At 38.5% G+C, this 27,078-nt stretch overlaps 2 long non-coding RNA genes across 5 annotated transcripts in view; one reads left to right on the top strand and one right to left on the bottom strand.

Moving 5' to 3' along the window:
* The window catches only part of LOC102493689 (uncharacterized), a 30,189-nt gene extending 6,357 nt beyond the window's left edge, over nucleotides 1-23,832 (bottom strand). The window contains exons 1-4 of one of the 4 annotated variants that reach the window (XR_001369858.1): nucleotides 23,740-23,832; nucleotides 22,753-22,819; nucleotides 20,793-20,892; nucleotides 18,489-18,664 (exon numbers count right to left, since the gene is read on the bottom strand). This is a non-coding gene — a long non-coding RNA (uncharacterized LOC102493689). Of the gene's footprint in view, nucleotides 1-673; nucleotides 801-6,279; nucleotides 6,461-18,488; nucleotides 18,665-20,792; nucleotides 20,893-22,752; nucleotides 22,820-23,739 lie in introns of all 4 variants that reach the window. The other 3 variants (XR_001369856.1, XR_001369857.1, XR_001369855.1) reach the window with 3 other exon arrangements.
* On the top strand, nucleotides 7,483-18,927 carry LOC102493422 (uncharacterized). Its single transcript, XR_337665.1, has 3 exons — nucleotides 7,483-7,546; nucleotides 17,784-17,919; nucleotides 18,870-18,927. It is a non-coding gene; the product is annotated as an uncharacterized LOC102493422 (long non-coding RNA).
* Nucleotides 23,833-27,078: the final 3,246 nt, after the last annotated feature.

The raw sequence follows: 27,078 nt of genomic DNA, 5'->3' as shown, positions 1-27,078 counted from the left end.
ATATATATATATATGTATGTATATATATATCAATAACTGAAATACAAATAAAAACCAAGCAAATTAGAAATTACATGGAATCTCAAGTTATTTATTTACCTTCAGGATATGATTTTTGTCTTTGGTAAGATTTGAAAAGCTTAAGAAAATTCTGGTAACTAAACTTGGCTCCAGGAAATCCTGGAAGAGTTTTTGAAAAATACATCTTGCTGGGCCTCAACTCAAGTATGCTAAATCAGAATCTCTTTGTGCAGAACCCAGGAGTCTCTACTTTTGCCAAGCTCCCAGGTGATTCTTCTGCAGCTAGCTTAGCACCAGGTATTACACCAGGTATTTGAGAGCTACCAGTCCAGGTAACTACTAAAGAGCAAAATGAGAAACCTGAGAGTCACAGTCACACAAAAACTATAGGTCTTGATAAATAGAAATGCTTCGCTATAGTGTTTCAGTGTGGAAAGAGCTGTTTCCTGAAGCCTTTCCTATGAACTTAAAGATGCAGAACAGTGGTCAAGTCTCCTTGAGGGGGAAAAAGCTCAGTTCAACCTAAGCTAGAGTCTTCCCTGTGAGAAGTTGAAGGGTTAGTTTAAGATTAGGCTGGTTTGAATCCAGATTCACAAATCAAGGGAAAAATAATGGTTATAGACCAAGGGTAAATAAAACTGAAAGTACATACATGAGATCTTGTGAACTGACATCCCCCAATTGCCTAGTACTAAAAATATCCTTATGGCAACTTGATGCAGAAATTAATCTTCTTCTGTAGTTTTTTCAAGATGAAGCTGAAAATCTAGGCTGTATAGCTGAAATGACAAAGCACTGAAGAGTTGAATTTTTATTCTGGAGGAAAAAAAATATAACAAAACAGTCTGGGAAAGTGGGGTAGCAAAGGTGCTTTCTATAAAAGTTCAGTAAAAATGAAGGAATGTCAGTTTAAAGAATAAAAAGAAGTGATAGATACAGTTAGAAAGATGAGAATCACCAAATTTGGAATGTTAATGGAAAAAATAAAAATAAAAAATAATAAGCTCTCTTCCTCAAATCTAGCAAATTAAATTAAGGAGCTGACAAAAGAAATGTCTTTCCTATTCAATTTTGGATTATTTAAATAATATAAGCTAAATACATGGGTTGGTCCCTTGGTCTACTGGTTAAGGGAACTGACTTCCACATGGTCAGCTGCACAGATCTCAGCCCAGTGGCATTCAAAACACACTGGGCAGGGGTAAGTTTATGCTCCAGATCCCAATGGGATGGAATATGAAGGAGAAGTAATTGTGGCATGACCTCACCCCATTGGGACACCTCTCCCTCTCTCTATCTCTTTGTCCCTCTCTAGTAAATGAAAGAAAGAAATAAAAATGAAAAGTTCTACAGGCATAAGCATGACAAAAGTCTGGTGCATAGAATTTTCTACGGACCTGTGAATATATACCACCTCTTAGAATTCCACAAATGCATTTTCCTCTTCCTTCAAGGAATGCCAGTCATCAAATCGGGTAAAGTCGATTCTCATTATTTTCATGCACAGGGATATACAATGGCTCCTTTACCTTAGGCACAGGTGCAAGTGGCAACAACTGTTATGCCCAATTAAAGGGCGGCCTAAAGCATCTTGCCAAGAGGGCTAGCTTCAGGTAATGGCATTAGAGTAGGAACTTGGGAAGCCTGAGCTCATTATAAAGCCATCGCTGTGCTTGCTTTTAAATGCCTTCCTGAGAGTGGGCTATGGGATACCAGATCCCGACACTGGGCTCCTCCTTGTTACTAGAATATACACGTGTCCCACGCCACTTTTACCACTCTACTTAAGGGGCTCTTCCCCGTCTCTTTTCTTGACCCTCCACTACTCATTCTTCCATCCTCAGCTGAAAGGTCCCTTCTCTGAGCTGTCATTTCTGCTTCCTTAGGTAATCAGTCTCTATTCTTAGTAAGATATGGTAAACAGTCTCTCTTTTTTCTTACCAGTCATAGCACATGGTAAGCATCTCCCATCACCTGGTAACTATCTGAAGTCCCATTCCCACTGCTGGACAGAGAACAATTTCATTAAATTCACTCGTGTATTCCTAATCCTGAATAAGGGATAGTGGAAGTTCAGTAACTTTCTCAGATAATGTTTATATTTGTGAAGAGGAATGAGTTTCTCTATGGATGATTTTATTTTTTTGAGAGGGTTTTTGTTTTTGTTTGTTTTGTTTTTGTTTTTTGTTTTTTGTTTTTTATTTTTTGTTTTTTGTTTGTTTGTTTTTTGCTATAGGGCGTGTGCGCTCACCAGAAAGACAGAGAGAGACAGAAAGACAGAAAATGAGAAATCACCCCCTACGGGGTATGGCCACACCACAATCTCTTCTCCATTCTCCTCTCGGGATCTTGGAAATGCACACACACACATCTGGTGTGAGTTTAAGCCACCAGGTCCAGGACTTGAACCACAGTCGACTACATGGGAGTCCACCGACAGCCATTATGCCAACTGCTGATCCACTCTATGAATGATTTTAGCTAAGGACTCTGGGATAAGGTGGGCAGTGCTGTAGTAAAATATTTATCTAGGAGAAAGGATGATGAAAGGCTCCGTGGTGAGAGCTGAATCACTCATGTTTAAGAATCTGTAAGCTTCTAAAAACTCAAAATTTCTACAGGCACACTATTTTATTTTTATTTTTTAATTTTTAATTTTTATTTTTATTTACATTTTAAAAATACATTTAATCACATTATTTAGCTTACAAGGTGGTCATTTCAATATATGAATACTTCTCCCTGGTCGAGGTGATCAAAATACTACTGTTAGGGCTTTAGGTACCTTAGTGATTAGGAATGTTTAGCTGAGCAAAAGGGAGGAGGAAGATACCTTAGAAACCTATAGTTATCTTCTGATGTTTAAAGGACTAAGATACAGAAAGAAAACCAAATTTATGCCAGATAGTTCCAGTGATGAGATAAGGCTAACTGTTGGAAAATTCTAGTATAAGATTTCAGTTATCTTCTAAGAAGCCATTAAGCAAACACTTATTGGGCACCTAATGAGTAAGTTTTAATACAAGGAAGAAGTGATAAAAGAAGTGTCTACAAATGAAATTACCAAAAAACAAAAAAAGTTTTTTGACCCAGGGGAACTTTGAAAAGAAACCAATAATTACTTATTATTCATCCATTCATTCATTAAATATTTATTGAGTATCTTCCATCTACCAAGTGTTGTCCTAAGAATATGGTTAATGCATAAGCTAGCATCCTTACACTGCCAGCACCTTTACTGGGGGGTGACAATATAAGACACATGCTTCTAGGAGGTATCTAACCAATATCTGTGTCTTCAAATAGCAGTGTTTTGTCTTGTTTTGTGTTCTCCAATTGACTTATTTAGTTGACTAAGTTTAAAAAATAACACCCAGCAGAGTTACCCATGGCTGCAGCAAGTGCTATAGACAAAAACCATAAGGAGAGAAAGCCAAGAAAGAAGTAAAATCAGATGCAGAGTTGCAGCAACTGTCTTCTAAATGTCACATAAATGTACGTTTAGCTCATGTTTATTTTTACATACTTTACCAGAAAATAGCAACTGCAACGTCTCTTTCCTGATGGTAGCTTCAGGCAAGGAGGAGGCATAAAGTGAGAAAGATGCACAATAAACAAACAAGCAACAAGCCCTTTCCACACAATGCAGATCTCAAAACTTTCACTTCAGTTCGCAGTTGTAACAGCCTAAAAGACTTGCAGCATGCTCTGGGTGGATGTGAATGCTTTCCCTGAATATCAAATGTGAGCTGGGACAAATTTGTCTCCACTTAACTAAGAAAATAAAGTTTTGTTCCCAACCTAAAAATATATTTTTTTGTACTCTATTCATTAGAAAGTCTTCCATGATAGAAAAGTCTTTGTTTCCACCCCATTGATTTGGCTTAATTAGTTACTGATTACTTACAACTGATTTCATCAAGTTGTAAGAAATATTTTATCCCCTCTTAACAAATAAAATTGAAGCTTACGGGACAAGAGGATCGCTATGCCTCAGCTGAGTCCAGCTATCAGGCATCCCTCACAAATTTTCATTCTAGATTATTCCTTTGAACAGTCAAGACTTGTAAATGTTATTTGACGGCTTCTCTTGATGTCTCAAAGGCATGTCAAACTCAAAACGTAAAAGGCTAATCACACAATGCGTATTTCCACTCAAAAGGTCCCAGAAGAGTACTTCCAGTTCAGTGAGTAAGACACCAGCCTTCCATCTCTAGAAAACCAGGGGGCATCCTTGTATCTTCATAAGCGCAACTCCTCCATCCAGGCTGCCATTGATCCTAGTAATTTTGCCTCCTCACTCTCTTAAATCTATCCACTTGGATCCTCCTCTACCATGATTAATGCCATCAGTCCTAGGGGATGTCTCAATTCCATTCTTATTTATATGAATCCAACCTCCCTACTGCAGCAAAACAATCTTTTCAAAATTAAAAAAAAAGGATCACATTGCTCCTCCATCGAAGCATTTTAATGAGTACATTTTGCTCTTAGTAGCAAATAGGCACATGGAGAATGATCTCCAAATGAGGATCAGAATGTTAACAATGCCCTTGGTCTGGGTCTTTCACCACCATCTGTGCTCTATAGTCCTACCACTCTTGCTTTTTTCCCAGTGTTTACAATGAGGTGCTTTCCTTCTTGCCGCAGTGCCATTGCACATGCTGGTTCCTCCATCTGGAAAGCTAACTCTTCCACTCTCAATTTTCTTATCCTTTTAAAGCCTTTCTGTCTTACTTTTTTATTATCTATCCTTTATTTAAGAGAATTCTTGGGAACCAGCAGCTAGCATAATGGCTATGTCGCTGGACTCCCATGTAGTCGACCACGGTTCGAGTCCCAGACCCGGTGGCTTAAAACTCACGTCGAGCACGTGTGCGTGCGTGCCCAAGATCCCGAGAGGAGAATGGAGGAGAAGGGATTGTGGCGTGGCCATCCCCCTGGGGGGTGATTTATCTCTTTCTGTCTCTATGTCTCTGTCTGTCTGGCGAGTGCACGCGCCCTATAGCGAATAAACCTCTCCAAAAAAAAAGAGAAGTCTTCTCTGACTTCTACAGACTGGATCAAACATCCCTCCCACAGACTTCAAACACCTGATGCACCTGTCCACCATAGTTCTTACTACAGCTGTGATAATGTAATACTGTGTTATTTGAGGGATGATTCTGGGTTACTACCTCCCAGAGGGCAGGGCTCAAGTAAGTTTTTGGTTGCCCTTATATCACTAGGCTCCAGTATCCTTTCTGGGTATGAATATTGGCTGAATAAATGAATGTGTAAAAATGATATTCAAGATATGAATAATACTCTGAATAGTAAAAGGGTACTATAAGGAAGGGCATTCAAAATGATACTAGTAATTTTCCACATCAGAATCAGTACAGCTCTTTCTATATATATATATAAATGACAGGAGCAGTGCTCACAGAGTCTGAGCATGTGGTTTCACATTGGTGCTTCCTCTTGGAAACTCAGTGAGCTTGGACAAGGGCATTTAAGTGCCTGGGTATCAGTTTCTCATCAATTAAGCCAGAGAGACCCACTTAATAGGGTAATGTGAGAATTGCTTGATATATGTTTAAAAAGACTTTGAGGACTGTTAACCCCAGTAAATTTGGATTAAGAAGTTGAAGGTTTCTAGAAGCCTGAAGGAAACTAGGAAAGATGGTGAGTGCAGCTTTGCTTCCCTCTCAAAAAAAGTAAGTGAATTATGAGACCAGCAGTTAGTGTAATGGCTATGTCACTGGACTCCCACATAGTCGACCACGGTTTGAGTCCCGGACCCAGTGGCTTAAACTCATGCTGGGCACGTGTGCGTGCGTGCCCAAGATCCCAAGAGGAGAATGGAGGAGAAGGAATTGTGGCATGGCCTTCCCTTCTGGGGGTTGATTTCTTGCTTCCTGTCTCTCTGTCTCTGTCTGTCTGGCGAGCGCATGCACCTATAGCAAAAACCTCTCCAAAAAAAAAAAGTGAATTGTTTTTCTAGTTTTATCAAAGTATAGCCACACTCACTTATGTTTTTTCTATAGTTACTTTTGTTCTACAACAGAGTTGGGTAGTTGTGACAGAGACTATGAAGCCCACACACCTAAAATATTTACTATCTGGTCCTTTACAGATAAACTTTTTTAACTCCATCTCTGAAATATTGTTATTACTATCTCAGTGCCCAGCTTTGCAGTCCACACTCAGTTATGTAAGCCAAAAATGAGAGTGGACCTTTCTTCTGCCTCATCCCCAATATCTGATTCCTCCTACCTGTTACCCGAGGCCTCTGTGTGTTTGTTTTATACCCACAACCTTTAACTCCATGTAGTTCTTTCTGTTTTCAGGTCTTGTCCCATAAGGAATCATGTCTTACTCTACTCCTTCATGAGATAGGAAGAACAGGGATTGTCATCTCCGTCTAAGCACTCCTTCCAGCAGGAAGATGCAGTTACTGCAAACATAAAAGTATTTGTTTTGATTCCCTTCCTCTCACCTTCTTCCACCTTCTACTTTTCTCTCACACTGTCTCTAGTAGAAGTATTCATATGTGTTGGACAAAAGATCATTTTATTTATTAGAATTGCTTAATTTCTGTATGCCTCTTCATAAAGAGGGAAAGTCAAAGTACCTGCATCATAGAGATGTGAGATACAATTTAAAAATATATATACAATATTTCCCCCACTTCCTGGCCCATAGTAATTATTAACTATTACTGTTATGATTATCCATCTTAACTAAGAAAATGCTGAAATGCATGATTTAATTAAATTTATGTAAATATTTATTTTTAAGTAAATAATGTAGGTAATAAGTTCTGAAATACCTTCAAGAAGTGCTATAAGTTTTTAAAAATTATTCTACTTAGCTTTATTTATTTATTTTATTTGATCAGAGAGGGACAGAGCAAGAGAGCAAGAGAAAGGAAAGTGAGAAAGCAAGACACCAGGTCCAGGACTTGAACCATGGTTGGCCATGTGGGAGTCCAGCATCCCTAACCACCATGCCATCTGCTGGCTCCAGAGTGCTATAATTTTTTAAAATTTATTTCTGAAGAAGAGAATCTGAAATAATCCCATTTGTACAGTAATATGATACAACAAATATGTGAGAGGAGCAAAAATAATTTCAGAAAAATCCCTCTACAGTAACAATTTACACTAAAAGATATATGCAATCATTCATTCCCTTTGCTTTCACAATTGTGAAGCTTAAACACACATTTGTCTTCAACTTATAAAAAAATTGTAACAAACTCATATTCTAGCATTATTTTCATTTCTTTGCTCCAATCCTCCATATATAAGTCTATACATTGGACTTAATATATACTGTATATTCCTATAAAAGATTTCTAATCCTCTTTCAGCAGAAGCAGCAGGGTAAGCTAATTAATTTTTACTCTACAAACGCATGGGAGTGATAGTAACCCTTGCTTTCTTTACTGATCAGATATCTGCCCGATGGATGATGGTGACAGCTGTACACTTTGAAAGGACTAATACCACTGAATGTACACTTAAAAGTGGCTGAACTGGTAAATTTTACATTGTTTATACTTTAGTAGAATGTTTTTAGAAAGATGTCTTCCCAAAATTCTGTCTTAATTAAAAGATGTTTTGACCATAAAAACCCACCCAGATACACAAAGTCTAAATTAATGGGTTTCTTTATACATGTTGGGCACTTGTTTGATCTGTTATAGAGCACCTCACATTTGAGTTCTGTCCTCCTGTGTTTGACCCTTCTCTGGATTATGGTTTCTTGAGGGCAGGAACCTATCAATCATCTCTTGTCCCTCTTCCATTGCTGACTACACAACCGCTTTTTAATTATTTGTTGAAAAAGAGCAGAACAGAATGGAAGAGGACTATAGGGATAGTTAGCATGTGTTCTGGTGTCACTGGGGTGCTTCAGAAAAAAAGAAGATATGCTGATTCCCATTAGATGGTACTCAGAAGATACTCCAAACACCTACTCCCCCTTACATGTTGCTTTTAGATGACAAATGATATATGAGGTCATATATGAGTAACCTTCTTCTCAACAAAAAACATACTTGAGCTCTTAGAAACAGTCCACACCAAAGATTCTCATCATTTTAAGAGACTCTACTAAATTACCAACAGGTACCTGGGAGCCAATACCACCATGCCAAGCAGACCAGAAGGTGACTATGACAATGTAGATGTTACAGGCTGTTAAAGGGGCATCACAGCTCAATTCCAGCTACTTGGCATTCTAGATGTAGGCCTGATGTTTCCAGAATTTCTAGTTCTTTCAGCTGGAAATTGGCTAAAGACCTTTAAAACAATCTTAAAGACCAAATAAAACCCATCTTTGGGAAATTTGTGACCTGTTTCTGACCCTTCACATACTACCACAAATACTTTCTAGAACATCTATTTTACAAAGTCCTGGAAACGTGCCCTTTTGAATGAGAAGAATTATGAGTGTCTAGTGCAAATGACTATTTTATTGGATTAAATGAGTTAACACATAAAAGTGCTTAGCAAAGTACAGGTTCCTGTATGGATAAATACTGATTTCCTCTTTTCCTTTTCTCTTTCTTGCCCTTTTTAATTGGGAAAAGGAATTATTTAATTCAATAGAAAAGCATATAAAAGAGAAAGGATTCATTATTTTTAATAAAATATGGTATTTGGTTATGCCAAACTCCACACCAGCCAAGCCAGTATATACCACAAGTGCAATCCTTCAATGGAGTGTATCTCTGTTTAAACCCAGACAAGGCTGACTTATAACTGTAACTTTTTAAGTAAAAATTCTATTTCAAAATAGACTTAAGGATGCTTGCAAACAGACTTTTTCTTCTTTGCTGGTTTAAAACATTCTCTCATATTTTATTGGTATTGGGACATCAGAAAAGTCAGGATGCATTCTTACATAGAAAAACAGAAAAAAATGATGACTTTTCCAATGACCCAATAGTATCAACTTATCGTACTGTTTGAATCAGTTGTGAACCAATTTGAATCAGATTTGAACCTGTTTTTTTCTGAATTATGAATTGTGCATCCAGTTCTCTATATTGGGTTGTCAGAAAGTCATGCCATACTTTTTCTATGGAAAGATGCATCATATTCTTTCCAACAACCCAACAGTTTCATGGTATTTCTGTCATTCTCTAAAGTAGCAACAAACTCATATTCGCCAAACCAATTCTTTCCCAAATCATTGACAAGTCTACTGTAAGCCATCAATCATGGCCTATGTGGACAGCATTACCTAAGAGTGATGCCTGTAGAGTTAGAGCGTATTTCTCAAGAACTGATAAAATATGGGCAAGCTACATAAACATTCAGTAGCTCATCTGTGAAATGGGATGATTGCACTAACTCTTGCAAGCTTATGTAAGCTAATTTCACAAGGTGATTGTGAAGGCCAAATAAGATAAAATTCGCAAAGTTATGAAAACTGGAAAAGATTAGACTCACACATATCATGTGTGGAAGAGAGGGTGAGTATTTAGGATGTAGGCCTCAATTTAGCTTTATGGTGGTGGTGTCTTGATACGAGGATGAAACTCACTATTTGTTTTATCTTTATTTCCCTTTATTAGCTTCTCCAGGTTCGGCCCTATAGCTTCATCACTTACTTCTGCAGAACATACATAATCAAAACAATAATGACTAATGCTGATTGAGCATTTCTTATGCTTTAGCCACAAAGCTAAGCACTGGACATCAATTCAAGTTGTTAATAATTAGAACTGCTCTGTAAGGTAGATATAATAATCCTCAATTTAAAAATGAAGAAACTACAAATTAGCAATACATGGGATCTTGACTGGGGTCATTCACTAATACATGATGGACACAGGACTCTAATCCTGGCAACACCAAAGCGAGGCCAGATCTATGAACAGCAGCATGGAATTGCATTCATAGGAAGACGGTTTTCCGTGTTACTGAGATAAATGCTTCAAATACCAATATTAATGGGAGGGACCCTACTTTTTCCCAACCATTCCTGAGTATGGTCTATGCCATGAATATTGCATCATAATCTTTTGCCCCCTTTCTTTTCTTGGTAGAGGGACCTGGGAGCTAAAGTAGTCTAACCATCTAACTCTTCATATTGGATATCAAACTATTTGGCTATCATATATGTCTACAATGCCTTCAAAGGGTGCAGAAACCTCCCTACATGAAATAGTCACATATCATTAAGTTACAGCCCATTTTATTCTAAACATCTTTTATTTATTATTGTATCATGATTTTCTTTCTTTCTCACACTTTTAAATTACCGGCCATCACACTGATCACGAAAAATGTGTTTTTCAATAAACACCCATTTCATACCTTATGCTGTGCTGCTTATAATTTGCTATGAAATTAAAAACAAAGAGAGAAAAGAACAGGTAAATCTCTAAGACTGAGTATCAAATAGGAGTAAATAAATTCTGAGCAAGGATGTAAGAAGAACTCTTATGGGTGTTAACACAAGTAAGATGTTGACAATAGTTGACCTCCATTTTGGCTTCCCTGGCGGGTATCAGTTGTATCCTGTATAAATGAGTTTGTCTATGAAGCTTATACTATATAAGTGAAGAACTGAATGCTTTTAGAGACACACATCCCATAAGAAAGCATAAGTCATATATCTAAATAAATCTACTCCTTCTCTATGTTCCCTGAAGCAACCCTAAGAGCTAGCCACTCCACCTGCTCTCCTCACATCACTCTCCCCTGTCTTTTTTATAAGAATAGTCAAATCATCCTTTACCCTTTTACTTCAGCTGTCATTTTCCAGCTGGAAAGCAGCAAATTTGATCATTCGTACAGAAACAGCGTCTGTTGCTAACCCCTCAAGCTGGTGTACTTGTTTCATTTCTTGCAGCCAAACATTCAGGAACATGTGTTTATATGTATATCTTTCCCTTTATATTAGTAATAAGTGGGTCATTAAGGGCTATATAATGAGAGAATGCAGTTTTCTGGCCTGATAAGTCCCTGAGCTTCATTACCAAATTCATCTTACATGTCAGCCATTAAATAGCATGGCATTTTCCTCTCTCATCCATGCAATATCATTTAATTTCATCTAAATGGAGTTTTCTCTATGGCCATAATCATCATCATCTTCATTGCCACCACCATCAAGAAGCATTTATTACCTGCTGCAATGCATATGGTGCTATATCCAGTATGGTTCTACACAACTCTGCTGTCATGGTCCTCATCCAGGGGAGGTCACAAAGTACAAAGGAATTATTGAGAATAGTGAGATTTGAATTCAAGTCCAATCCTCATGACCACAAAGATGAGTAAGTCAGAAAATCACATATTCCTTTTTTTGGGGCCATGCCTCATCCAAAAATAAGACAGATATGTTACATTATCTCTGAGATCCTGTCACACCGTCATTCTGAGTGCTCTTCCAGTTTCACTGCAGCCATTTGAAGTGGGAAGAAGATTGTGAGAGGAGAGAAATGGTCTAGAACTTTAAACAGCTGACTATGTCCAGAGAAGTTATTAACATCTGAATCCTAGATTAAAACTGCTTATGCTTATGTTCTTATTTTCTCTGCATTCCCAATACCTTCTGCCATACTTGTTCCACTGTCTGTTTCCAACTTTGGCTTCCTTCTTGTTTTATCTGACTCCCAGCCTTCTTTCTTATCTATAATAGATGACAGCCCACACAGGCCCTAAATTTCGGTTCTTTCACTTCTCCCAGCCACTCATAGGAGCTGTGTCTCAATTAGAATATTAGTCTTGAAAGGTTCTAATAGGGAGCCACAAAGGACCCTGGGTCTCTGTTCTGGAGTCTATGTCTGATTCCCTTGAAAGAACATTGCCATAAAGGTCCCAAGGTTTGTTCATCCAGTTGGGTCACCAATAAGTGTTCTCAAGGATTGAGGACTAGGGCTCATCATATAGGAGATTACCCTGGGCAAAGAAGTAGAGGAAATAGGAGGAAGAACACGAAATGATTTTGAGAATAAAGGACGATACTAAAGAAACACAGACAAGTCGAGATGGTGCTCGTGGAGACATGAATGAAAGCAATTGCCCCCTAAAGCATGCCTGGACTGGATAGATGTAGGGACACAGAAGAGGCTGCTCCTTCTGCCCACAGGAGAGAGGAGGAGCAAGGACTTAATGGGATCCAGAGTGGAGTTCTATGGTTTATGTCCCAAATTGTATCCAGAGGCCAGGAGAACCATCACATCTATCCTTGCCTATATATAAATTAGAAAGAGTCAAAAGGTATAAAAGCAGATAGATAGGTCTAATATGTAAATAGTAATTAAATAATCATTTGCATTGGTTGTTCATGACTGTGCTCAATGCTCGGCATATATAGCTTACTCCCAGAATCTTCTCAATTACCTTTTTGTGGTGATGATGGAAAAATGCACATAACTTATGTAACACTTTAAACATCTTTATATATACAAGGTTATGACATTATGTACATTTACAATGAATGCAACCATCTCTACTATTTCCAGAACTTTTTTTTACCATCCCAAACAGAAGCTATGTACCCACTAAACAGTAACTCTCCTTTTCTCCTGCCTTCCAACCCTTGATAACTCTTCTTCTAATTTCTGTCTCTATGATCCAGCTATTTTTTTTTTTAAGATCAGCCATAAAAGTGGAATTACATCTTACCTGGAGTGAAGTTTTAAAGTCAATATATAAGGCAAAAAACACACAAACTATTTACATTTTCACCAAAAATACCTGAGGAAGCGATGTGCCTTATTAGTGACAGATAAATCATCTTACATGAGGACCTCAAGAGTTATGACAAAGGAGAGAGAAACAGATTCATCTCTTTTATTTTGTATTCATATGAGAAAATGTTTATTGAGTTCAATGGGAGATGGAAACATCTCTCAATTCAAATTACTTTTCTCTCTCCCTCCTCTTACCAAATGCAAAGAGGGAATTTCTGTACACTGAGTGTGTAGGATTTAATTCCTTCCTATTATTATCCTTTTTATAATGGTGAGGCATAGAGAAGTTGAGGAACTTGTCTGAATTCCGTAAATACCTGAATTTGTGCCTTGAACCACCACTCAACACTGCCAGACAAATGGTTATTTCTTTCAAGCAAATTGAACTATTTTACAATATGGCATTTTCCTCTCTCATCCATGCAATATCATTTAATTTCATCTAAATGGAGTTTTCTCTATGGCCATAATCATCATCATCTTCATTGCCACCACCATCAAGAAGCATTTATTACCTGCTGCAATGCATATGGTGCTATATCCAGTATGGTTCTACACAACTCTGCTGTCATGGTCCTCATCCAGGGGAGGTCACAAAGTACAAAGGAATTATTGAGAATAGTGAGATTTGAATTCAAGTCCAATCCTCATGACCACAAAGATGAGTAAGTCAGAAAATCACATATTCCTTTTTTTGGGGCCATGCCTCATCCAAAAATAAGACAGATATGTTACATTATCTCTGAGATCCTGTCACACCGTCATTCTGAGTGCTCTTCCAGTTTCACTGCAGCCATTTGAAGTGGGAAGAAGATTGTGAGAGGAGAGAAATGGTCTAGAACTTTAAACAGCTGACTATGTCCAGAGAAGTTATTAACATCTGAATCCTAGATTAAAACTGCTTATGCTTATGTTCTTATTTTCTCTGCATTCCCAATACCTTCTGCCATACTTGTTCCACTGTCTGTTTCCAACTTTGGCTTCCTTCTTGTTTTATCTGACTCCCAGCCTTCTTTCTTATCTATAATAGATGACAGCCCACACAGGCCCTAAATTTCGGTTCTTTCACTTCTCCCAGCCACTCATAGGAGCTGTGTCTCAATTAGAATATTAGTCTTGAAAGGTTCTAATAGGGAGCCACAAAGGACCCTGGGTCTCTGTTCTGGAGTCTATGTCTGATTCCCTTGAAAGAACATTGCCATAAAGGTCCCAAGGTTTGTTCATCCAGTTGGGTCACCAATAAGTGTTCTCAAGGATTGAGGACTAGGGCTCATCATATAGGAGATTACCCTGGGCAAAGAAGTAGAGGAAATAGGAGGAAGAACACGAAATGATTTTGAGAATAAAGGACGATACTAAAGAAACACAGACAAGTCGAGATGGTGCTCGTGGAGACATGAATGAAAGCAATTGCCCCCTAAAGCATGCCTGGACTGGATAGATGTAGGGACACAGAAGAGGCTGCTCCTTCTGCCCACAGGAGAGAGGAGGAGCAAGGACTTAATGGGATCCAGAGTGGAGTTCTATGGTTTATGTCCCAAATTGTATCCAGAGGCCAGGAGAACCATCACATCTATCCTTGCCTATATATAAATTAGAAAGAGTCAAAAGGTATAAAAGCAGATAGATAGGTCTAATATGTAAATAGTAATTAAATAATCATTTGCATTGGTTGTTCATGACTGTGCTCAATGCTCGGCATATATAGCTTACTCCCAGAATCTTCTCAATTACCTTTTTGTGGTGATGATGGAAAAATGCACATAACTTATGTAACACTTTAAACATCTTTATATATACAAGGTTATGACATTATGTACATTTACAATGAATGCAACCATCTCTACTATTTCCAGAACTTTTTTTTACCATCCCAAACAGAAGCTATGTACCCACTAAACAGTAACTCTCCTTTTCTCCTGCCTTCCAACCCTTGATAACTCTTCTTCTAATTTCTGTCTCTATGATCCAGCTATTTTTTTTTTTAAGATCAGCCATAAAAGTGGAATTACATCTTACCTGGAGTGAAGTTTTAAAGTCAATATATAAGGCAAAAAACACACAAACTATTTACATTTTCACCAAAAATACCTGAGGAAGCGATGTGCCTTATTAGTGACAGATAAATCATCTTACATGAGGACCTCAAGAGTTATGACAAAGGAGAGAGAAACAGATTCATCTCTTTTATTTTGTATTCATATGAGAAAATGTTTATTGAGTTCAATGGGAGATGGAAACATCTCTCAATTCAAATTACTTTTCTCTCTCCCTCCTCTTACCAAATGCAAAGAGGGAATTTCTGTACACTGAGTGTGTAGGATTTAATTCCTTCCTATTATTATCCTTTTTATAATGGTGAGGCATAGAGAAGTTGAGGAACTTGTCTGAATTCCGTAAATACCTGAATTTGTGCCTTGAACCACCACTCAACACTGCCAGACAAATGGTTATTTCTTTCAAGCAAATTGAACTATTTTACAATATTAAATATTTTTCCTTTTCTTCTTCTTTTCTTTTTGTAATTAATCAGAGGGTCTATTGACCAGGAAAGTTTCTAAGAAGCACTTTTGAGGCTTATTCTGTAATTTCACATTCATGTTCTCAAACTACACAATATGTAAATCTCTGGTCTCTTGGGGCCAATTGTACATTGGTTTCAAATACCACAGAGCACATAAATCTTCTTCCTCTCTTCTTCATCTCTTAACTCCGTAATCTACTCACTCTGACCTCCCCACAAGAAGCATGACTGCCTTAAATTTAGACTTTTCCTTTCCGTTTTTTTTTAATACATGTTTTAAACCTTAATCATATTTCAAAGATGGAGTTAATCAGCCTTTTGAGTGAGCTTGTTTACTGCCTCAGGTGAGAAGCAGCCTGCAAGAACATAAACCGCCAAAGAGACACCATTGATTGAAAGTTGGAAGTTAGAACATTAAGGAATGATTTAGGAATGCAGGCTGATTTTACTTAGTTGAACTAGTGGAAGGAGAGGTCAGCCTGAAACCATTAAAAAACCCAGATAAGAAAATATTTTGAAGAAATATAGTTTTATGACTCTCAGATACCGACAGTAATTTAAGTTTTCCTCGGAGTTTATCCATTCATGCTATTACCAACTAGGCTCTTAAGGACTTGCTTTGAGGAGTAGATAAGACTAGTTTATAATTAGCATAACTATTATAAATGAAGGTAAGTATTCAGGGCTTGAAGACAATTTTTTTTCTAAGTAATTTTGTTTATACCACTAATTTGTACTTCTTATAAGAAAAGAATATGCTGAGTAAATGTAAATTTTAGCCAAAGTAATACAGTTTCATCACCACATCATAATTAACTTTAGCCCAGTACAGATTAGCCTTGGCCCAAGTTTCAATTATATTATAGCTAAAGTAGCATGAATAAACATATGATTAATCAAATAGTGAATTTGCTTTTGTAAAATAATGACTTTTTCGCTGAAAGAAAATAAAACAAGAAGAGAAGTGGTTCATGGGGTGATGTGTACAAAATACTCATATGTAATGATTTTTTAAAAAAGCTCTTTTTTTTTTCTAAAGCAAAAATCCCATCTTCAGCCAAAATGGGAGCAATATAAAAGAGTTTAAGTGTATTCATTATTCTCCCATTTGGAAAACGCCTTTCGTTTATATTATTTATTCTATTTTCAAATGCCATACACGAAACATAAATGTGATTTTCACTGATGCTCTTCAACTTTGTCAGGCTACCCAACCCCCCCTCCTCTTCCTTCCTAAATTTAATTAAAACCAGCATTCAGCCATACTGGAGAGAAACCCTATTTACATAACACAAAGAAAAACAATTTTTAAAAGCCCACATTAATCATGAGCTTTAGAGAAAGTCAACATAAATAGGATGTCTCTAGCCGAACGACAGACTTCCAGTCACTTAAGCAAAATATTTTTTTCCAGCCACAAGGATACCAGTGTTACTGAAGAACATAGCTATTTTATTTCACAAATTCTTCATTTTCATAGGCAGTCACTATGAATTTCCCATTCTGATACAGAATAATACATACGCAAAGTTGCCTCACTTATCCATATAATCTAGCGAAAGCTGAGTTTCATTTTGTGGTATTTCCAGGAGTAAAGGAAGAAAAATCCAAACCTACTATGTACCCGGCAAAATGCTGAGTATTCTGTAGACTTTATTTAATGATCCAATCAGGTCTATGAAATTCTCAAGTTCACTTGCCTTGAGCTTGAACCTAGAGAGGTCTTACTGTCCCAGAGCTCCCTACTGTCCTTCCCCTAGACATGAGGGACATATTTAAGGACATTAAACACCTACTGTCTCCTTCCACACCCACATTATGTACATAATTCCCTTGTGGTTCTTTCATTTCCACCATTCTTTCTTTAGAAACTTTTCACTCAAAATAGAAAAGGGTAAAAAGACTTCTAATGGCAGAAACCTCAAGTGGATGGCAAAAATGGGAAGAAGAATGCAGGCTAATCAGAAGTGTTGCAGTGATCAGAATGATTTATTATCCAAGAATTCTTTCAACTGCTCCATGCCTCAGTTTAACTCAAATGTGAAAAGGTAATAACATGAACTATGCTGTCCCAAAAGAGAACAAGAGAAAGTTACATAATTGTTATAGACAACTAGGTTTGGTCTAAAAGAAGAAAAGCACAAATTAGAGAATTTTTCCTGTAAGCAAGCCCCTCATAGAGCTCTTCATACCAGGAGATTTCAAAAGGTTCTGGGTGAAATAGAATTAATTACATGAGTGTATTATGGTGCAAAAAAATTTTGAAATCCATGCATAGGTTTTCATAATACTCATTTTCCCATGAACTTTGTGAAAAGTCCCTGTATTTGATTTCTTATTTAATCTGTACTATAGACAGGTGAGATGGGTAATCTCCTCATTTTACAGATAAAGAATTTAAAGCAAAGAGTTTAATCCTTTAACCAAGAATACACAGCTCATAAATGATGAAACCAGGATTTTAATCCAGACTTGTCTGACTCCATTTCTTTGTTTACACGTACTCTCCTTCCTACCACCGATGGTGCTAAATAGAACCCACATCATCATGGAAATGAGCCATGTGGAGTGGATGGACTGTCATTTTGCTGACTCTCTCCTATGACTTCTGCTTACTCTGCTTCCCAAACTGCCATGCATATTCATCACCTTTATTGACACCCCACTAGATGTAAGCTACAAAATGTTAAGGATTTTCGATTTTGGCTTTCTTAAAATTTCTCTCTCTCTGCTTTCCTTTCTTTTGTTATCATTTTGTTTACTGATGTATCCCAACCATTGATAACAATGCCCAGTGCATAGAAGGTGCTTAGTAAATTTTGGTTGACTAGGTGTACTGAATAAACTGATGTGGCCTGTGCACCCAACTACATACAGGCTGGCATTGCCTTCTTCTTAGAAATAACATGGACTCAACATACAATTATGTTTCTATATCCTTGAAGATCAGGAAAGATGAAAAATAGCTATTACTCTTCCCTAGAGAATAGAGACACTCGCAAAATAAAAATTGGGAGAAGACTCGACTAAATATGTAGAATCATTCTGGTTGATGCCAGGATGTTTCCCTTGGCATCTCCCTCTGTCCAGGTCTGATGGATTCCTGGATTCCATTTTGACCCTTCAGGGACACTGTATGGGGAGGTGGGTGGTGGGTGATGCCTCGGCTGGATTGCTGGGCTTGCTTTCCTACTTCATGCCCTTCAATTCCAATACTAAGGAATCAAGTACAGTACTTACCCTCTCTCATCTTATTTTGTATAAGTGTGTGCTTCTGTTTAAGTCAGATTCAACGCTATAGAAAATTATTGTTCCTCGCCAAGCTATGCCCTAGTCTTATTCCATTAAGCAAAATTCCATGGGTCTTGGAGTTGTTATTTCACTTTTTACTGGGCAATTTTAATCCTTTGTAATTCCTGGAAGATCAACAGAAAGTTTCTGAACAGACAGCCTTGCAAAACAACAAGTTCCAGGGTCACAGATTCATAGTACATAATGGATGAGACATCAAAAGTCACAGAATGGGATGCCTGGGTCTAGCTGGACTGGACCTAAAGGGGGTGGGGTGAGACAGAAAATGGCTTTTTACTAAGCTCCTTTCCCTTTTCTCTTGCCTTTTAGTGACTTGCCCTTTAAGTGTCATTACTAAGAGCCCCCAAACAAAGGTGTCTTACCGGACCTTACACCTTACTCTGAACACTGGCATAAACTAGACTCAGTTGCCTCCTGTTACCAAGTGAAATGGTAAGACAGTTGGAGAATCTTTTATTTGATACTTCTCTAAATCATACTGGTGCCTTAATCAGTATATCTGAGATGACTTGCATTCTTGATCTCTGAATTAGGTAAGCTATTTCTCACTAGTCTACCTATTTTTCTCTTTCTAACCTTCCCTATAAATTCCATCAACCTCGTTCTGAATATTTAAGGTGGTTTAAATCCCAAATTCAAGACTGTATTGTAAACATTACCAGCAGACTTTGGAGACCATATTTCCAATGGGATACAAGCTTTCTGAAGATTAAGAATATGTACTCTAAGTTTAATAGCCCAGCTGCCGCCTTGGGTAATGTCACATGCGTATAAGCACTCTGTAAATAACTTGGACTCCAAGATACCTTAAACCTACACTCCTTTTCTTATGACCCCTAAGCCTTAATGATGACAAATTACACTATCTTTGGAGAGTAGCTAAATATCTGGAACCTGGCCCTGCTTGAGACTCCACCTAAGACTTAGTCCATTATTCTGTTTCCAGCCAGCCTCTTACTGATCTTTTTCTAATGTTCCTTCTCCCAATTCTCAGCCAGACACAAAGTGCTAAATCTACCAGGCATGAAATTCTCCACTATAATACTGTAAGAGGGTCTCTCATCATTTGTTTTCAGATGTACACTTTGTATTTGATTGTCTCACACTTAATCAATGTGCCAAACATGCGTATATGAATGGTAGAGGTAAAAAGATTAAATCCACTTAAGGAAAGAGAGGTTAGTGTTACATAGATAAGCTCTGTGTTTGGCATATGTTTGGTCTTTCCCAACTACGTAAACTTATTAACTACAAAAACTTACCACTTCCAGCTTGGAAAGCCCAATTTATAAGCAAAATTTATATAAATGGTTAGTGCTTATCATGGTACATAGCACAGAGTAGATGCTCATTAAATACTCAATTCATGAATTCACAGATGTCACAGTATTTGACCAAAATTGCAGCCCAACAGGACCAATTATATATATATATATATAATGTGGTCTCTAAGGACCAGCATATGGCATAATGGTTACATTGCTGGACTCCCAGGTAGTTGGCCATGGTTCAAGTCCTGGACCTGGCGGCTTGAAACTCACGCCGAGTGGATGTGTGTGCATACACAAAATCCCAAGAAGAGAATGGAGAAGAAGAGACTGAGCCATGGCCATCCCCACCGAGTGGTGATTTCTCACTTTCTGTCTCTCCCATGAGCGCACCCACCCTATAGCAAAAAATCTGTCTAAAAAATAAAAGAAGCCATCTCTAAACCTTTTGGTTTGACTCCTAATCAATCCACTATTTGAACATTCAGTATCAGAAGCACTATTGTACATAACACATTAAGTCTCTTATAAAGCATATACCAAATAATAATGGTGTAATTAAATTATGGAATATGTAAGTAACAAGTCATAATAGTTGAATCAGTATATTAGGTGTTCTAAATTGAATATGTTATATATCTCCAGAAACCAAGGACACAGCCTCAAAAACTGTTATTTTTTTAAATTTCAAAATCAATGGAAAAGAACATGTGCAAAATAAAAAGCATCAAATTGTTGAAACATATTTTGTTTTAGAATGTTTTAAAGCTAGTATTTATACTATAAGGATGCTTGGAATTCTAGAAACTCATCTCAAAGGAAATAATAAAATGATATTGTGAAATCTTGACTATTTCATGAAGGGATGGGAAATTGCCATTTTCTTTCTTTCTCTCCATTAGATGCATTTTTAAACCACTAAGGTTTTACAAGAAACAGAAAAGCAGAAAGCCAAAACTCTTACTTTTAATTCAGAATTCCTTCTGGTACATGTCAATCTAGTTTTTAATCTTTCTGTGTGGTGGAATTCATGTACAACAGGAATGACTAGAGGAAGCACAAAACTGTAAAGGGAGGAAATTAGCACAATGTTATATGTCAGTTCAAAAGTCAAAATTCTCTGGGGCCCATTGACCCAAATGGTTTAGCAGAACTCTATTAACTTTTTTTTTTTTTTTTTCAGTTTTTGCTATGGGTTGTGTACACTCACTGGAAAGAGACAGAAAGAGGAAAAGTGAGAAATCACACACATCCCCACAAGGGGGGCTGGCCATGCCACAGTTCCTTCCCTTCCATTCTTCTCTCAGAATGGTGCAGTAGTGGGCACATATGCACACTACCCCACTATAGTTTTTAAGTTACCAGGTCTGGGACTTGAACAAAGTTGGTCATCAGGGATCTAACTGCCTTAACCACCACATCATCAGCCAGCCTTCTATTGACCTATAAAACCCAGAAACATCTAGAATTCAACTGATCCAACATCCTTTTTATGGAAGGACCAAATTCTCAGGCAGTTAATGGACACTTCTAGTGGTAGAACTCATGTAATTGATTCTCTTAAAAATTATCCATAATTACTCATATTTTTCAGTGCCAATCACTTTACCATTAATGTTGGGTTTAATTATTCCAACTACCCTATAAATTGGGTCATATTATTATCTCCCTTTCAGAGATGAAGAAACTTAGGCACAGAGAGTTTAGGTAATTTAACTAACATCACCCATGTGAGAGACCCTGTATATTTAGAATTTATCTCATCATTTCACTTTCAGAAAATGAAAGAAAAGTTTCTAAATCATTATCAAGTCAAAACTATGTAAAAGTAGGTTGTGAGACTGTTTTCAGTGCCTAAAATATTCTAGTTACTTTTATTCCTTCCTGACAAGGTTCTGACAAATATGTGAATAATATTATTCTTCTTTTACTCAGCAAGTATTTCTGAGGGCCCTTGTATGCCAGTGACTCTGCTAGTAGTTGGGGGCTTAAAGTTAAGCATTCAGCCTGGCTGTGACTTGCAGCCTCTATCAGAATGAGTTTCAATTATCAACTACAAGAAGAACAGTCTGGAATAATATTTAAAGTCTTAATCAATATACAGCTATTGGGACCAACACTTAGTGAAATGGCTAGTCAATTGCAGTTTGAATCCCAGACCTGGTGGCTTAAACTCATGCTGGGTGCGTGTGCATGCGTGCTCAAGATCCCGAGAGGAGAATGGGGGAGAAGGGACTGCGGCATGGCCATCCCCCCGGGGGGTGATTTCTCACTTTCTCTCTCTGTATCTGTCTTTCTGGCAAGTGCACATACCCTAAGGCAAAAACCTCTCCAAAGGAAAAAAAATGTATATATATACAGATATTTTAGTCTTCCTTATAGTAGTGGCAGATGTTGAGAAGGACATGATCACAAGCGTGATCAAGCAAGCTGAGGGAAAGTCTGCACAGAACACGATAGGGCATTAAAAGTGATACTCCAGCCCTGTGATATTGCCCTCGGTGACCAGAGCAAGCAAATACCATCAGACTATAGTAAGACTCATTGCCTTCTCTCTTCTACTTCACCAGAAGAAGACATGCTGGTGCTGGAGCAAGCACAGGGAAAAATATTACCATCAGGGACATTCAGACAGGCATGGATATACCACCATCCCTGCTCTTTTGGACAAAAGGGAGAAAAAAAAGTAGAAGAATTTCCTCTGGCAGAAAGACAGTAACCTCTAAACTAAGTGTTCAAGATTGTATTGTGTCCAAAGAAATTTCCTACTCAGCAGTCAGCTCCAAAATTTGTATTCTTAGTTTCTATATTAACCTTAAGATTTCACATACGTATATGAAGTGAAGCAAGCAAGGGTTGAGGATCCTTTTGTCAATTATTCAGTTAGTTCTTAATTTGAATTTAAGAAGAGTAAGATTATTTACAGGAGGATATTAACCTCTTCTTGGTCCTCGGGAGATGAGATTGAGAAGCAAATAGAGACATAAGTACCTGTCATCAGAAAGAAAGTCAAGGCACTATAGGTTTTCATGACTCAATAAACAAATAAATAAATAAATATAAATTTGTCCCAGTACTGACTGTAGTATTAATTCAGTATAAGTTGCCATCATCCCATTTCAGAAAACTAGAAAGTTTGTGTTAGAGCTGTCAGTAGCAGTTGAGCACTTTCAAGATTTGGCATTGCCAATAATTTCTATTTTGGAAGGTCTTGGATTACATAATTTTAATTTTTGTTCTTCCTAAAACCACTACAAAGAAGCCTAAACTATCTGAGTGTTGATTGAGACTTGAAATATTACTCCAGGCTGTTCTTCTTGTAGTTGAGAAAATTGAAACTCATGGTGATGGAGTGGCTTGCCCATTTCTAGACTTTGAAACCAGTACTCTTTCATAGCATCAGGCTGCCCTTCATAACTTTGGCCCTATATGTAACACATATGGCTTTGGGTAGGATAAGAAGGAGTAAGAAAGGGCTTCCTATTCACTGGGGCTCTTAATGACCTAAAAAGGGAATGGTAATTCTCCTTCACTGTTAAGGATATTGAGGTCCAGAGAGGTTAAATGTCTGTTAAAGTTGACCATGCATAAGTTGTAGAGTTTAAAGGAATTTGACCTTGGAGAGTTCTCTCCAACTCAATAGTCCATGATCTGTTCACTCTACTATACTGCTGGTGACAGTATCTTTTTTGACTTTCCCATCAGACATTAACTGGGGAATATTTTCCTTTCTCAATCTCATATGTAATTACAATTAAATAGAATTTACTCTTTATTCTGCTATGATTATACAATAGGTTAAAGCTGTGTTTGGGAAGGCACTTAAATACGTTTTAAGTGTCCTCTCCAAAATACCAAGGAGTTTTAAAATAATTTTAAATGCTTTTAAAGTGTCATTGTCACTTCCTTACCTAATGGTGACCCTGCTGGTGGTGGTGGCTCACTGTGACTAGACTGCAAACAGCAAGGAAGACATTTTTCTGGAGAATCCTGGCATGCACAGTAGGTTCCGAGGCAGTGTCTCAATGCTCTAGAATGCCATCATCACCACTTTTGAAACAAAGCTGGTACAATCTGAAGGTGGCACTTGTTACCGCAGTCCCACCACTTTCTCTCCTGCTCTCACATGCGCCTATGTGGCTATCAGCCAAGACTTGGATACTACAACATGGCTCCAAGCCATAGCATGGTAAGAGCAGAATCTTTACTGCCCAGAAAGTCCAGAAAGTTTCAAAAACAAGACATCAAACTGTAGTCGTTACCTTCTGCAAAACATTCAGCATAACAAAAGAAGGCTATGCCATTGCTTACTTCAAGTCAATCTCAGAATCAGCTTCACCAAGAATACTGGTCCTGATACATGATGAGCACTTGTCCAAATATCTTATGTTCGAATGAGATAGGCCTTTCTTCAGTGTTTAACACAGAAAACACTGAAAGAAAAAAAGAATCCGCTCTCCTTCCCTCAACCAACCAAAAAAGTAGTTTTGAAACTGTATCTTTCTGTTTTCTAGCACTAATGGAAGTAGTTCAGGGACCCCTGAGAGGAGCCTGGGGGAAGAACTCTAGGCTTCCCAGGACCCCTAAAGAGAGCAACTCCACATATATTAATATTTCATGTTCTACATAAAACTTGTCTTGAAAAGGGAGTATAAAAACTCCTAACAGTGCCTTGGAGTTTTCGCTCCTCTAAGCAGTGAAATTACATTGTGTGTGTGTGTGTGTGTGTGCCTGAGGCTCATTGCTAATGCACTTAGCTCTGTCCTATATTCATGCCCCTTATGAAGAAACAGATGTTGAGCTGGCATATGGTGCCCACTTATAAATTTCCCTAACCTTTCCCTGGTGTATAAGTCACAGGCAATGATGGGTTCCGGTGACCAGTCTTCATAGCTCTCCTTGAGGAACTCTGGAGCATTGGTCCCATTTGTTCACTTCAGGTGGGCGAGTCAGTGCTTTGGGCATCCATCTACTGACAGCAGGCCCAGATGGAGGAAGCGAGAGGCCAGCAGGCTGGCTCAGACTCCAAGAACTGCACCCAGCTCCCCTCCCGGGAAAGCCAGAGTGTGGGAATTTTTGCGGGTGGTAGCTGGAGGGACAGAGCCAAAGGTCTCAGCAGCATGGAGAATTATGAGTGGAGTTGCACTGAAGAAAGCAGATGGGGGACCAGCAGTTAGTGGAATGGCTATGTCACTGAACTCCCATGTAGTCGACTACTGTTTGAGTCCCAGGCCCGGTGGCTTTAACTCATGCCGGGCGTATGTGCGTGCGTCCCCAAGATCCCGAGAAGAGAATAGAGAAGGGATTGCAGTGTGGCCATCTTCCTGGCAGGGGTGATTTCTTGCTTTCTGTCTCTGTCTCTTTCTGTCTTTCTGGTGAGTGCACGCTCCCTGTAGCAAAAACCTCTCCAAAAAGAAAGAAAAGAAAAGAAAAAAAAGAAAAGAAAAGAAGAGAAGAGAAGAGAAGAGAAAAGAAAAGAAAAAAGAAAAGAAAAGAAAAGAAGAAAAGAAAAGAAAAGAAATGAAAAGAAAAGAAAAGAAAAGAAAAGAAAAGAAAAGAAAAGAAAAGAAAAGAAAAGAAAAGAAAAGAAAAGAGGTGAATGACAATGAAGGGAGGTACCCATGAGTAGATCCTAATGTGAGCATTCCCAAATTAGATAATGGAAAAGTCAAAGGTGTCTGTGAAGAGCAAAGGTAAAGAGGCCTCTACTGATATAAAAATAGAAGTCTTCACTCACCTACCCTCTTCCTTCCAAGGACTACAGTGATGCAAGTGGTCTGATCGTATGTGACCCTACGTTGGTGCATATTTTGTCTTCAGTTAGTCAGCTTTAGTCTTCCCCACCCCCCCCGCCCCCCAAGAGGTTTTTGCCTTAAGGCATGTGCGACCACTGGAGAAAGCAAGAGAGACAGGCGGTGAGAGGGAAAGTGAGAAATTGCCCCCCAAGTGGGATGGCCATGCTGCAATCCCTTCTCCATTCTTCCCTGGGATCTTGGGAATACAAACACACCTGGCTTGAGTGTGAAGCCACCGAGTACAGGACTCGGATTGTAGACAGCCATGTGGGAGTCGAGTGATGTAACAGCTATGCCATCTGCTGGGCCCATAGTCTTTAATCCTGCTATATAGCAAATGATTAGAGACTACAAATCACATTTTCTAAAATGTCTTCTTTCCAAAGCACCTAGCACCATACTGGGCACACGAGGCACTGAGCAGCAGCAGCCCACATGGGGGAGATGCCCATCATGCCTACAGTCTCAGGTGGGGCTTTGCTCTTATGTGCTTTGCTTTGTTGGCTACATTAATATGCCTATTTTATAAAAACGACACTGCAACAATATCTTAAATTTTGTGTCCAAAGCACAGAGATTTTAAATATTAAAGATAGAGAGCCAGCTGGTGGCATGGTAGTTAAGGCAGTTCAGTCCCCCATGGCCAACTGCATGATCTGAGTCCTGGGCCTGACAGCTTGAAAAACATGAAGGCAAGTGTGTCTACCCAAATTCCCCGAGGGAGAAATGAAGGAGAAGGATTGTGGCATGACTGTCCTTGGTGGGAGTGCTTTCTCTCTCTCTCTCTCTCTCTCTCTAGGCCTCTACTGATATAAAAATAGAAGTCTTCACTCACCTACCCTCTTCCTTCCAAGGACTACAGTGATGCAAGTGGTCTGATCGTATGTGACCCTACGTTGGTGCATATTTTGTCTTCAGTTAGTCAGCTTTAGTCTTCCCCACCCCCCCCGCCCCCCAAGAGGTTTTTGCCTTAAGGCATGTGCGACCACTGGAGAAAGCAAGAGAGACAGGCGGTGAGAGGGAAAGTGAGAAATTGCCCCCCAAGTGGGATGGCCATGCTGCAATCCCTTCTCCATTCTTCCCTGGGATCTTGGGAATACAAACACACCTGGCTTGAGTGTGAAGCCACCGAGTACAGGACTCGGATTGTAGACAGCCATGTGGGAGTCGAGTGATGTAACAGCTATGCCATCTGCTGGGCCCATAGTCTTTAATCCTGCTATATAGCAAATGATTAGAGACTACAAATCACATTTTCTAAAATGTCTTCTTTCCAAAGCACCTAGCACCATACTGGGCACACGAGGCACTGAGCAGCAGCAGCCCACATGGGGGAGATGCCCATCATGCCTACAGTCTCAGGTGGGGCTTTGCTCTTATGTGCTTTGCTTTGTTGGCTACATTAATATGCCTATTTTATAAAAACGACACTGCAACAATATCTTAAATTTTGTG

The sequence above is a fragment of the Tupaia chinensis genome, unplaced genomic scaffold, assembly GCF_000334495.1.
Source record: "Tupaia chinensis unplaced genomic scaffold, TupChi_1.0 Scaffold148723_1, whole genome shotgun sequence".
Classification (NCBI taxonomy): Eukaryota; Metazoa; Chordata; class Mammalia; order Scandentia; family Tupaiidae; genus Tupaia; species Tupaia belangeri.
This window is presented reverse-complemented; position numbering and strand designations above follow the sequence as displayed.